The sequence below is a fragment of the Xenopus tropicalis genome, chromosome 6, assembly GCF_000004195.4.
Source record: "Xenopus tropicalis strain Nigerian chromosome 6, UCB_Xtro_10.0, whole genome shotgun sequence".
Classification (NCBI taxonomy): Eukaryota; Metazoa; Chordata; class Amphibia; order Anura; family Pipidae; genus Xenopus; species Xenopus tropicalis.
This window is the reverse complement of record NC_030682.2, coordinates 9623063-9635475: the sequence shown is the minus strand read 5'-3', so window position 1 is coordinate 9635475 and position 12413 is coordinate 9623063. Positions and strand designations below refer to the sequence as shown.

Genomic DNA, 12413 nt, shown 5'->3' with positions numbered 1-12413 from the left:
CCCCCGGGCTACACAGCGGGGTATTTATATAAACTATAGTAGGGTTTCTGTAGCAAACACCCCAGCTATACCAGTGCAGGAATGGCTGCCCCCGGGGCTACACAGCGGGGTATTTATATAAACTATAGTAGGGTTTCTGTAGCAAACACCCCAGCTGTACCAGTGCAGGAATGGCTGCCCCCGGGGCTACACAGCGGGGTATTTATATAAACTATAGTAGGGTTTCTGTAGCAAACACCCCAGCTGTACCGGTGCAGGAATGGCTGCCCCCGGGGCTACACAGCGGGGTATTTATATAAACTATAGTAGGGTTTCTGTAGCAAACACCCCAGCTGTACCGGTGCAGGAATGGCTGCCCCCGGGGCTACACAGCGGGGTATTTATATAAACTATAGTAGGGTTTCTGTAGCAAGGGACCCCAGCTGTACCAGTGCAGGAATGGCTGCCCCCATGGCTACACAGCGGGGTATTTATATAAACTATAGTAGGGTTTCTGTAGCAAACACCCCAGCTGTACCGGTGCAGGAATGGCTGCCCCCGGGGCTACACAGCGGGGTATTATATAAACTATAGTAGGGTTTCTGTAGCAAACACCCCAGCTGTACCGGTGCAGGAATGGCTGCCCCCGGGGCTACACAGCGGGGTATTTATATAAACTATAGTAGGGTTTCTGTAGCAAGGGACCCCAGCTGTACCAGTGCAGGAATGGCTGCCCCCGGGGCTACACAGCGGGGTATTTATATAAACTATAGTAGGGTTTCTGTAGCAAACACCCCAGCTGTACCAGTGCAGGAATGGCTGCCCCCGGGGCTACACAGCGGGGTATTTATATAAACTATAGTAGGGTTTCTGTAGCAAACACCCCAGCTGTACCAGTGCAGGAACGGCTGCCCCCAGGGCTACACAGCGGGGTATTTATATAAACTATAGTAGGGTTTCTGTAGCAAACACCCCAGCTGTACCAGTGCAGGAATGGCTGCCCCCGGGGCTACACAGCGGGGTATTTATATAAACTATAGTAGGGTTTCTGTAGCAAACACCCCAGCTGTACCAGTGCAGGAATGGCTGCCCCCGGGGCTACACAGCGGGGTATTTATATAAACTATAGTAGGGTTTCTGTAGCAAACACCCCAGCTGTACCAGTGCAGGAATGGCTGCCCCCGGGGCTACACAGCGGGGTATTTATATAAACTATAGTAGGGTTTCTGTAGCAAGGGACCCCAGCTGTACCAGTGCAGGAATGGCTGCCCCCGGGGCTACACAGCGGGGTATTTATATAAACTATAGTAGGGTTTCTGTAGCAAACACCCCAGCTGTACCGGTGCAGGAATGGCTGCCCCCGGGGCTACACAGCGGGGTATTTATATAAACTATAGTAGGGTTTCTGTAGCAAACACCCCAGCTGTACCAGTGCAGGAACGGCTGCCCCCGGGGCTACACAGCGGGGGTATTTATATAAACTATAGTAGGGTTTCTGTAGCAAACACCCCAGCTGTACCAGTGCAGGAATGGCTGCCCCCGGGGCTACACAGCGGGGTATTTATATAAACTATAGTAGGGTTTCTGTAGCAAACACCCCAGCTGTACCAGTGCAGGAACAGCTGCCCCTGGGGCTACACAGTGGGGTATTTATATAAACTATAGTAGGGTTTCTGTAGCAAACACCCCAGCTGTACCAGTGCAGGAACGGCTGCCCCCGGGGCTACACAGCGGGGTATTTATATAAACTATAGTAGGGTTTCTGTAGCAAACACCCCAGCTGTACCAGTGCAGGAATGGCTGCCCCCGGGGCTACACAGCGGGGGTATTTATATAAACTATAGTAGGGTTTCTGTAGCAAACACCCCAGCTGTACCAGTGCAGGAATGGCTGCCCCCGGGGCTACACAGCGGGGTATTTATATAAACTATAGTAGGGTTTCTGTAGCAAACACCCCAGCTGTACCAGTGCAGGAACGGCTGCCCCCGGGGCTACACAGCGGGGTATTTATATAAACTATAGTAGGGTTTCTGTAGCAAACACCCCAGCTGTACCAGTGCAGGAATGGCTGCCCCCGGGGCTACACAGCGGGGTATTTATATAAACTATAGTAGGGTTTCTGTAGCAAACACCCCAGCTGTACCAGTGCAGGAATGGCTGCCCCCGGGGCTACACAGCGCGGTATTTATATAAACTATAGTAGGGTTTCTGTAGCAAACACCCCAGCTGTACCAGTGCAGGAACGGCTACACAGCGGGGTATTTATATAAACTATAGTAGGGTTTCTGTAGCAAACACCCCAGCTGTACCGGTGCAGGAACGGCTGCCCCCGGGGCTACACAGCGGGGTATTTATATAAACTATAGTAGGGTTTCTGTAGCAAACACCCCAGCTGTACCGGTGCAGGAATGGCTGCCCCCGGGGCTACACAGCGGGGTATTTATACAAACTATAGTAGGGTTTCTGTAGCAAACACCCCAGCTGTACCAGTGCAGGAATGGCTGCCCCCGGGGCTACACAGCGGGGTATTTATATAAACTATAGTAGGGTTTCTGTAGCAAACACCCCAGCTGTACCGGTGCAGGAATGGCTGCCCCTGGGGCTACACAGCGGGGTATTTATATAAACTATAGTAGGGTTTCTGTAGCAAACACCCCAGCTGTACCAGTGCAGGAATGGCTGCCCCCGGGGCTACACAGCGGGGTATTTATATAAACTATAGTAGGGTTTCTGTAGCAAACACCCCAGCTGTACCGGTGCAGGAATGGCTGCCCCTGGGGCTACACAGCGGGGTATTTATATAAACTATAGTAGGGTTTCTGTAGCAAACACCCCAGCTGTACCAGTGCAGGAATGGCTGCCCCCGGGGCTACACAGCGGGGTATTTATATAAACTATAGTAGGGTTTCTGTAGCAAACACCCCAGCTGTACCGGTGCAGGAATGGCTGCCCCCGGGGCTACACAGCACGGTATTTATATAAACTATAGTAGGGTTTCTGTAGCAAACACCCCAGCTGTACCGGTGCAGGAATGGCTGCCCCCGGGGCTACACAGCGGGGTATTTATATAAACTATAGTTGGGTTTCTGTAGCAAGGGACCCCAGCTGTACCAGTGCAGGAATGGCTGCCCCCGGGGCTACACAGCGGGGTATTTATATAAACTATAGTAGGGTTTCTGTAGCAAACACCCCAGCTGTACCGGCGCAGGAATGGCTGCCCCCGGGGCTACACAGCGGGGTATTTATATAAACTATAGTAGGGTTTCTGTAGCAAACACCCCAGTTGTACCAGTGGCAGGAATGGCTGCCCCCGGGGCTACACAGCGGGGTATTTATATAAACTATAGTAGGGTTTCTGTAGCAAACACCCCAGCTGTACCAGTGCAGGAATGGCTGCCCCCGGGGCTACACAGCGGGGTATTTATATAAACTATAGTAGGGTTTCTGTAGCAAGGGACCCCAGCTGTACCAGTGCAGGAATGGCTGCCCCCGGGGCTACACAGCGGGTATTTATATAAACTATAGTAGGGTTTCTGTAGCAAACACCCCAGCTGTACCAGTGCAGGAATGGCTGCCCCCGGGGCTACACAGCGGGGTATTTATATAAACTATAGTAGGGTTTCTGTAGCAAGGGACCCCAGCTGTACCAGTGCAGGAATGGCTGCCCCCGGGGCTACACAGCGGGGTATTTATATAAACTATAGTAGGGTTTCTGTAGCAAGGGACCCCAGCTGTACCGGTGCAGGAACAGCTGCCCCCGGGGCTACACAGCGGGGTATTTATATAAACTATAGTAGGGTTTCTGTAGCAAACACCCCAGCTGTACCAGTACAGGAACGGCTGCCCCCGGGGCTACACAGCGGGGTATTTATATAAACTATAGTAGGGTTTCTGTAGCAAACACCCCAGCTGTACCAGTGCAGGAATGGCTGCCCCCGGGGCTACACAGCGGGGTATTTATATAAACTATAGTAGGGTTTCTGTAGCAAACACCCCAGCTGTACCAGTGCAGGAATGGCTGCCCCCGGGGCTACACAGCGGGGTATTTATATAAACTATAGTAGGGTTTCTGTAGCAAACACCCCAGCTGTACCAGTGCAGGAATGGCTGCCCCCGGGGCTACACAGCGGGGTATTTATATAAACTATAGTAGGGTTTCTGTAGCAAACACCCCAGCTGTACCAGTGCAGGAATGGCTGCCCCCGGGGCTACACAGCGGGGTATTTATATAAACTATAGTAGGGTTTCTGTAGCAAGGGACCCCAGCTGTACCAGTGCAGGAATGGCTGCCCCCGGGGCTACACAGCGGGGTATTTATATAAACTATAGTAGGGTTTCTGTAGCAAACACCCCAGCTGTACCAGTGCAGGAATGGCTGCCCCCGGGGCTACACAGCGGGGTATTTATATAAACTATAGTAGGGTTTCTGTAGCAAACACCCCAGCTGTACCAGTGCAGGAATGGCTGCCCCCGGGGCTACACAGCGGGGTATTTATATAAACTATAGTAGGGTTTCTGTAGCAAACACCCCAGCTGTACCAGTGCAGGAATGGCTGCCCCCGGGGCTACACAGCGGGGTATTTATATAAACTATAGTAGGGTTTCTGTAGCAAACACCCCAGCTGTACCAGTGCAGGAATGGCTGCCCCCGGGGCTACACAGCGGGGTATTTATATATATATATATATATATATTTTAGGGTTTCTGCTGCCCCCGGGCACCCTAATGTCTCCACCTTGCCCTACTGTCCCCATCTTGCCCTACTGTCTCCATCTTGCCCTACTGTCTCCTTGGCACCCTAATGTCTCCATCTTGCCCTAACCCATATCTGTAAGTTGTCATGCAACCCTTCCCTGGATACCAGCAGAAATACTTGCTTTGTTAAAGGGATATATTAAAGGCTGGATAGGTGTGACATTTCTCAGTGGTGATGGTGGCTGGCACGAGCAGGGTTAATACACAGATCCAGAAGTGGCCAAGTGAGAATTCCCAAAAATCCTTCCAGAGTGACGGATTTGTCAGTTGTCAGGGAGCGGAGAGTTAACAGAGCTGCCCTGTGAGTCGGCTCTCCCAAAATAGTCCCAGCTGTCTGCCTCCATCTCTGCGGCATGGCCATTTGTAGAAGCGCAGGGCTGAGGGCTCACAGTTTGGCAGCCCAGAGTGGCCCACCTACTGCAACACTCAATAACAAAAGCTGCACAACTACATCCCCCCCCCCCCTGCCCCGGGGATTCGGGGAGAATGAAATATTAATATGCGTTTAATAAGAAGCAGATAAATGTGTCCCTTCCTTGTCCCCCCAGCGCCGGCCTAGAGGTACCTCTGCCCCCCAATAAAACAGATCATATACACACTCTACATGTTGCATGGCTAATTAGAACACCAGGGACCAGTGCAGTCTGCAGCATGCATTCAAACAAAATTACTAATTCAGCCTGTGGATTTAATATTTTTATGTTGCATCAGCAGAAATAGATTCTTTATATTATGTAGGGGCAACAATGTATAATTAAAGTTCTAATTATAATAATATAAGGCAAGGTAAGGCCTGCTGTGCAATTCCAGGACTACAGCTCCCAGATCAGTGGACAGGGGGTTCTGGGATTTGTAGTTCTGCAACAACTTGAGGGCCGGCTCCTTGTCCACAGCGAACATAGTAAACTGCTTGTGATTGGCTATATTTGCATTTATATGAGCTGGGTGTATACCTATCATTGCTGTGGGGATGACTGATGGTCCTCCATTGGAGCAGAACCCTCAAACCCGATATAGGTACCATTATCTGTGTCCAAAGTAAATCCAAGTATTCCAGAAGCTCTGCATCTACAGCGCTAGCCCAAATGCTCTGCCCCCTCCAACTACTAAATCCACCCATTGCCCCTATACTCCCAACCACTATGCCACAAGCTCTGCCCCTCCAACTACTAAATCCAACCATTGCCCCTATACCCCCAACCACTATGCCACAAGCTCTGCCCCTCCAACTACTAAATCCACCCATTGCCCCTATACCCCCAACCACTATGCCACAAGCTCTGCCCCTCCAACTACTAAATCCACCCATTGCCCCTATACCCCCAACCACTATGCCACAAGCTCTGCCCCCTCCAACTACTAAATCCAACCATTGCCCCTATACCCCCAACCACTATGCCACAAGCTCTGCCCCTCCAACTACTAAATCCACCCATTGCCCCTATACCCCCAACCACTATGCCACAAGCTCTGCCCCCTCCAACTACTAAATCCACCCATTGCCCCTATACCCCCAACCACTATGCCACAAGCTCTGCCCCCTCCAACTACTAAATCCACCCATTGCCCCTATACCCCCAACCACTATGCCACAAGTTCTGCCCCCTCGAACTACTAAATCCAACCATTGCCCCTATACCCCCAACCACTATGCCACAAGTTCTGCCCCCTCCAACTACTAAATCCACCCATTGCCCCTATACCCCCAACCACTATGCCACAAGCTCTGCCCCTCCAACTACTAAATCCAACCATTGCCCCTATACCCCCAACCACTATGCCACAAGCTCTGCCCCTCCAACTACTAAATCCAACCATTGCCCCTATACCCCCAACCACTATGCCACAAGCTCTGCCCCCTCCAACTACTAAATCCACCCATTGCCCCTGTACCCCAACCTATACCCCCATTGCCCCTATACTATGCCACAAGCTCTGCCCTCTCCAACTACTAAATCCAAGCACCCAAACTCTGCAGTCCATAATCACTACACCAAACCCCTCAGCACCCCCTAACCACAAGTTGTGGGCACCCAGTAGAAACCGAAGGGTCTCCCAGTATCTCCCAGTAGCTCCCAGTACCTCTCTTTTGTTGTTGAGAAGTTTTCAGCCTTCTGTTTGCCTGTGGAACAGCTGCGTCCGGGCCCCTCCGTACATGGGGAGCCTTAGATATTCAGATAAATCTCAATGTTTCCCAGAAAGCGCAGTAGATCCAGGATTTTGTACAGACCCACTTGGTTTGCTCCAGGTTTGGGGGTGCAGGGAGAGGACGCTTGTAGTTTTAGACTGATCCCCCCTCCCGCAATCTCCTTGTGTTCCTCTCCAGCCCCAGAGGGAAAGAAAGTCAGATGAAGGATACTGCTGTGCCAGCCCTGCTGATGGGAGCCTGCATGGGTGGGAGGTGGGCCGGTGTCTTCCTGGGGCTTTTGCTCTGCTCCAAGTCCAAAATAGCCTGGGTGTCACTTACTGTGCAGATAGCATTTCATTAGATAAAGGGCTGGGGGAAGGGGTGGGGAGAGGGCACAGATGCACTGGGGCTACAGACAGGCGTTGGGTACAGTGAGGGGCTTGGGCAGAATGGCTGGGGGGCCTGGGCTCGCCGCACTAGGGGGCCTATTTACTATTGTTTGGCAAAGAAGCTTTTTCTTCCGTGTTTGGAGGAAATTTGGAAAATGTATCCCAAAAAGTACTGACATTTCTATTGAACAATTTTTTTTTTAATTGATATATACAATACTGGCTCAACTATACACATTTACACATCTGGATAAGAGCTGCCATATAGATTCCATAATACAGTACAGGTAGGGGATCCATTATCCAGAAACCCGGTATCCAGAAAGTTCCAAAAGTCTATTTTAATCAATTAATTACATTTTTAAAAAATGATTTTCTTTTTCTCTGTAATAATATAACAGTACCTTGTCCTTGATCCCAACTAAGATATAATTACCCCTTATTGGGGGCAGAACAGCCCTATTGGGTTTATTTAATGGTTAAATGATTCCCTTTTCTCTGTAATAATATAACAGTACCTTGTACTTGATCCCAACTAAGATATAATTACCCCTTATTGGGGGCAGAACAGCCCTATTGGGTTTATTTAATGGTTAAATGATTCCCTTTTCTCTGTAATAATATAACAGTACCTTGTACTTGATCCCAACTAAGATATAATTACCCCTTATTGGGGGCAGAACAGCCCTATTGGGTTTATTTAATGGTTAAATGATTCCCTTTTCTCTGTAATAATAAAACAGTACCTGTACTTGATCCCAACTAAGATATAATTACCCCTTATTGGGGCAGAACAGCCCTATTGGGTTTATTTAATGGTTAAATGATTCCCTTTTCTCTGTAATAATAAAACAGTATCTGTACTTGATCCCAACTAAGATATAATTACCCCTTATTGGGGCAGAACAGCCCTATTGGGTTTATTTAATGGTTAAATGATTCCCTTTTCTCTGTAATAATAAAACAGTACCTGTACTTGATCCCAACTAAGATATAATTACCCCTTATTGGGGCAGAACAGCCCTATTGGGTTTATTTAATGTTTACCACAGACAGCCCAGTATGGCGGTATCACTTGTCCCTTGTATATCTGTATTTACACACATGGGTGGGAGCAGCCATACTACTTGCCCCAGCTGTATATATACAGCACAGCCTATTCCAGCCCCTTCAGAATTCCCCAGCCCTCCCTGCAGACAGGGTAATGGGTCCCTACCTAGTGTGGGGGATACCAATGCTACAGCCGGGAGGGGGGGGGTGCAATAAAGTCTAACTATGAGCCATTAATGACGCTGTTAACGCTTCTGGCTAAACAAACAGTGCATTCTACATGGACACTCCAAGGATCCCTGTGATTGACAGGGGCAGGCGGTGCGTGTGTTTTCCTTGCTCCCAGTGCCGGCACCCAGCCCGCCTCTGTCACCCAGGGGTGTTACATTCGCCATTGCCCTCTAACAACCCTATAGCAATTAGGGGAAATGCATCCCATTGGCCAGTTGGGGGAATGAGAACTTATTTACCATTGCCCCAATCATATCAAACACCAGGGTCATTTATACATGCTGGAAAAAATTTGCACCTGGGCAGTAACCCATGGCAACCAATGAGTTTGAATTGCTTAACCTGCAGCTGGCTGAAAAGAAAGCTAATCACTGATTGGTTGCTATGGGTTACTGTGCAGTGTTTATAAAAAGAGCCCCAGGGCCTTCCCTAATTAGGCTCCCCCGTAATGGAGAAATAGCACCCCCTCTCTTATACCCCTGGCAGAATAAACTGCCCCAGTGTGACTGACTGTACCGAGTATTGATAGAAGTATGAACGGAATGTAATGGCTACTGAGAGTTGGTAGCGCTAGGGCAGTCACTAGTCACAGGGCAAGTAAAGTGACTCTGAGCGTTCCCTTTATAGAACACAATGTATCCCATGCTTTCATGTGGAGCTTAAGCCGCCATTCTTTGGCTATTCAGTTGGCACGGCTGCAAGGCATTGTATCAGATAGGGGAGCCTGTGGGATTCCAGTCCCTTCCCAGAGGCTATTATCCCCCCACTGCTACTATAGGCACCATCTCTCCCTACTATACCTGCTATCCCACAGCCCCAGTCCCTTCCCAGAGGCTATTATCCCCCCACTGCTACTATAGGCACCATCTCTCCCTACTATACCTGCTATCCCACAGCCCCAGTCCCTTCCCAGAGGCTATTATCCCCCCACTGCTACTATAGGCACCATCTCTCCCTACTATACCTGCTATCCCACAGCCCCAGTCCCTTCCCAGAGGCTATTATCCCCCCACTGCTACTATAGGCACCATCTCTCCCTACTATACCTGCTATCCCACAGCCCCAGTCCCTTCCCAGAGGCTATTATCCCCCCACTGCTACTATAGGCACCATCTCTCCCTACTATACCTGCTATCCCACAGCCCCAGTCCCTTCCCAGAGGCTATTATCCCCCCACTGCTACTATAGGCACCATCTCTCCCTACTATACCTGCTATCCCACAGCCCCAGTCCCTTCCCAGAGGCTATTATCCCCCCACTGCTACTATAGGCACCATCTCTCCCTACTATACCTGCTATCCCACAGCCCCAGTCCCTTCCCAGAGGCTATTATCCCCCCACTGCTACTATAGGCGCCATCTCTCCCTACTATACCTGCTATCCCACAGCCCCAGTCCCTTCCCAGAGGCTATTATCCCCCCACTGCTACTATAGGCACCATCTCTCCCTACTATACCTGCTATCCCACAGCCCCAGTCCCTTCCCAGAGGCTATTATCCCCCCACTGCTACTATAGGCACCATCTCTCCCTACTATACCTGCTATCCCACAGCCCCAGTCCCTTCCCAGAGGCTATTATCCCCCCACTGCTACTATAGGCACCATCTCTCCCTACTATACCTGCTATCCCACAGCCCCAGTCCCTTCCCAGAGGCTATTATCCCCCCACTGCTACTATAGACACCATCTCTCCCTACTATACCTGCTATCCCACAGCCCCAGTCCCTTCCCAGAGGCTATTATCCCCCCACTGCTACTATAGGCACCATCTCTCCCTACTATACCTGCTATCCCACAGCCCCAGTCCCTTCCCAGAGGCTATTATCCCCCCACTGCTACTATAGGCACCATCTCTCCCTACTATACCTGCTATCCCACAGCCCCAGTCCCTTCCCAGAGGCTATTATCCCCCCACTGCTACTATAGGCACCATCTCTCCCTACTATACCTGCTATCCCACAGCCCCAGTCCCTTCCCAGAGGCTATTATCCCACTGCTACTATAGGCACCATCTCTCCCTACTATACCTGCTATCCCACAGCCCCAGTCCCTTCCCAGAGGCTATTATCCCACTGCTACTATAGGCACCATCTCTCCCTACTATACCTGCTATCCCACAGCCCCAGTCCCTTCCCAGAGGCTATTATCCCCCTACTGCTACTATAGGCACCATCTCTCCCTACTATTCCTGCTATCCCACAGCCCCAGTCCCTTCCCAGAGGCTATTATCCCCCCACTGCTACTATAGGCACCATCTCTCCCTACTATACCTGCTATCCCACAGCCCCAGTCCCTTCCCAGAGGCTATTATCCCCCCACTGCTACTATAGGCACCATCTCTCCCTACTATACCTGCTATCCCACAGCCCCAGTCCCTTCCCAGAGGCTATTATCCCACTGCTACTATAGGCACCATCTCTCCCTACTATACCTGCTATCCCACAGCCCCAGTCCCTTCCCAGAGGCTATTATCCCCCTACTGCTACTATAGGCACCATCTCTCCCTACTATTCCTGCTATCCCACAGCCCCAGTCCCTTCCCAGAGGCTATTATCCCCCTACTGCTACTATAGGCACCATCTCTCCCTACTATTCCTGCTATCCCACAGCCCCAGTCCCTTCCCAGAGGCTATTATCCCCCCACTGCTACTATAGGCACCATCTCTCCCTACTATACCTGCTATCCCACAGCCCCAGTCCCTTCCCAGAGGCTATTATCCCCCCCACTGCTACTATAGGCACCATCTCTCCCTACTATACCTGCTATCCCACAGCCCCAGTCCCTTCCCAGAGGCTATTATCCCCCCACTGCTACTATAGGCACCATCTCTCCCTACTATACCTGCTATCCCACAACCCCAGTCCCTTCCCAGAGGCTATTATCCCCCCACTGCTACTATAGGCACCATCTCTCCCTACTATACCTGCTATCCCATAGCCCCAGTCCCTTCCCAGAGGCTATTATCCCCCCACTGCTACTATAGGCACCATCTCTCCCTACTATACCTGCTATCCCACAGCCCCAGTCCCTTCCCAGAGGCTATTATCCCCCCACTGCTACTATAGGCACCATCTCTCCCTACTATACCTGCTATCCCACAGCCCCAGTCCCTTCCCAGAGGCTATTATCCCCCACTGCTACTATAGGCACCATCTCTCCCTACTATACCTGCTATCCCACAGCCCCTAATTGTACAATACACGCTGTTCACAGTCATGGGGTAAGTGTGTGGTTTATAGTTGCGCTTCCCCACACATCCTGCTTATAACAGCTGCTGAGTAGCCATCTCTGCTTGAAGTTGGTTTTCCTGCTCTTTAAACAACACTTTGAACACTGGAATAATTCAAATTCTGAAACTATTCTAATTCTAAATATAAGGCTTGAAGCTGATGGAAAAAATAACATAGCTGCTGATTAAGGTGCCTATAGCCCGGGGGGCAATAGAGATTCCATTCTTTATCCCTGTCCATCACTACACGGCCACCTGTTCCGCTCCAGTCGGGCTCAAGTCTCAGCACACGAGGCAAGAACATTCCCTACTGGATATTATTTGGTTCTTAACTAAACTTTTTTCCGGTGGCCACACAAAAAAAAAAACAAAAAACTAGGCATAATTAAAAATGGCATTAAAAAATGTCAAGCAGTTTAATTCTATTTTTATTGTAAAGCATTTCAGAAATTATTTGGCTCATACAGAACAAAAAGACATGGATGTTTAATATCCAGATATCTTTGCTTGGTGTTATGGATTTTCCGTTTTTTGTGTAGAGTAATTCCTTTCACAGGCTGTGCAGGGGGGCGGCGGCACTGTAGGATCTGAGTCACATGACAAAAACAACATCACTAAGTAGTGATTAGAACTCATGACATCACTAAGCGC

The 12413-nt window shown here is 50.0% G+C and overlaps 1 protein-coding gene across 21 annotated transcripts in view; it reads right to left on the bottom strand.

Annotated features, from left to right (window-relative positions):
* The window catches only part of obscn (obscurin, cytoskeletal calmodulin and titin-interacting RhoGEF), a 241276-nt gene extending 234122 nt beyond the window's left edge, over positions 1–7154 (bottom strand). For 18 of the 21 annotated variants that reach the window (XM_031903695.1, XM_031903696.1, XM_031903701.1 and 15 more), the window contains exon 1: positions 6817–7154. The gene's annotated coding sequence lies outside the window, so the exon portion shown is untranslated. The remainder of the gene's footprint in view (positions 1–6816) is intronic. The other 3 variants (XM_031903713.1, XM_031903715.1, XM_031903714.1) reach the window with 2 other exon arrangements.
* Positions 7155–12413: the final 5259 nt, after the last annotated feature.